Source organism: Cygnus atratus, chromosome 2, assembly GCF_013377495.2.
Source record: "Cygnus atratus isolate AKBS03 ecotype Queensland, Australia chromosome 2, CAtr_DNAZoo_HiC_assembly, whole genome shotgun sequence".
NCBI classification, from domain to species: Eukaryota; Metazoa; Chordata; class Aves; order Anseriformes; family Anatidae; genus Cygnus; species Cygnus atratus.
Window position 1 is genome coordinate 137659055 of NC_066363.1, and position 1615 is coordinate 137660669.

Below are 1615 nucleotides of genomic sequence, written 5' to 3' on the forward strand. Positions count from 1 at the left end.
TACAATTCAAGTCATCCTGGGTGACTTACAGCAGTTAAAATTGCTGGTCTAAGCTGATGATGGGGTTAAGCTACAAAACACATGCACCTGTGTCCTCAGGAGCAGGTTGTGGGGATGAAGAACAAGGACCCCTACCAGAAGCATCTCTGCCAGCAGCACAGCTGGACCAGACCCTGGAAAGGACATCTGTCCGTGCTGAAGAGAGGCAACTTGTGCTGTGTGCACCCAGAGGTGAGCAGAGCAAGCAGCAGCAGGGACTGCAGCAGCAGCATTTGCCTGCACAGTGGATGTGCTCGCACAGTCCCACAGTTACTTTAAGATTTATGAGGTGTACATCAACTGATAGTGACATTCCCCCCGGCCCTCTCACTGACCAGGAATACATAATGATTTCCTACAGGCACACGTGGATACTTCAGAGCCATGAAATCTCAGCTTCAGATACAATTCGACATTTACACATGACAAAAAGTGCTCTCAGGACACTGTGGGGAGGGACGGGAGGGCATAGAAGGAAAGGAATGTTTCAAAAGGCTTCAATTTACCCAGCATAAAATCACATGATGGCTCAGGTTGGAAAGGAACTTAAGGATCATCTAAACTCCAACCCTCTGCTGTGAGCAGGGATAAAAGACTGGAGAATGCGGGCATCGATCCCGCTACCTCTCGCATGCTAAGCGAGCGCTCTACCACTTGAGCTAATTCCCCCTCTTTTTAGCTAATTTCCCCCATCTCATCACACAGATGCACTTTGCAGGAAGAAAAAAGAGATGATGATGATAATCATAATAATACTTTGCATGTGATGTATTGCAAGGGCTGAAGCAAGCACTGAGCTCTCACACTGTCAGCAGGGAGACCAAGGAACTTTCTGATCCCTTGGGTCTTGCTCGTGACATTTTTCCTTACATGAAGCTCCCTTGAGCACAACTGCTTTACACCTGAGTAAGTAAAAGCAGAAGCAGTTGTAATGCCCCGCTCCTCAAAGCATAGATGAGAATCTATGGTTAAGAGCCTGGTTTAGGAAGTTTTCCTCTCTCCTAGCTAATTGATGGGAAGCCAGCATTTTCTGTCAAAATGAAGTCACAGTAACATGGCAAGAAATATTGGTATAACTGGGCTGTTTCATAGACTCCTCCCAAGCTAGGTGGATCACTGAGCACATCCTCAGAAGATAAGAAATTCATTTATCCTTCTTCTTTAGAGCTGGCAGGCAGAGGCACAGCAGCCTGAAATGCTGTATCTCCAGGGAGAGCATGGAGCTCGAATACAGCCATGATCTCAGCTGGAGAATTCAGGAAACCTAAATTGCCATCCTGTAGCATAGACAGCAAGCACGAGAGCCACAGGTGGTGTTTTCCTCTCCAAAGGCACGTTGGTACTTCAGAGCTGACAGCAGTGATCTCTTTCTTCAGCACGTATCAGCAGGAGAGAAGGTAAATACACACAGAGGGAAAGTCATCCACCTGCAGAATCCTCAGTGCTTGAATTATGTTTGAAAACCTCTGCACAGAAATGAGTTTCCTCTGCAGAAAGGGCATATCTTCAACAGCAAAGGCAGTTTTAACACAGCCACTTGGCAGCACACAACCACAATCCACTTACAGCAGCCAGT

At 46.9% G+C, this 1615-nt stretch overlaps 1 non-coding gene across 1 annotated transcript; it reads right to left on the bottom strand.

Moving 5' to 3' along the window:
• Window positions 1–635: 635 nt before the first annotated feature.
• On the bottom strand, window positions 636–708 carry TRNAA-AGC (transfer RNA alanine (anticodon AGC)). The gene has a single exon. It is a non-coding gene; the product is annotated as a tRNA-Ala (tRNA).
• Window positions 709–1615: the final 907 nt, after the last annotated feature.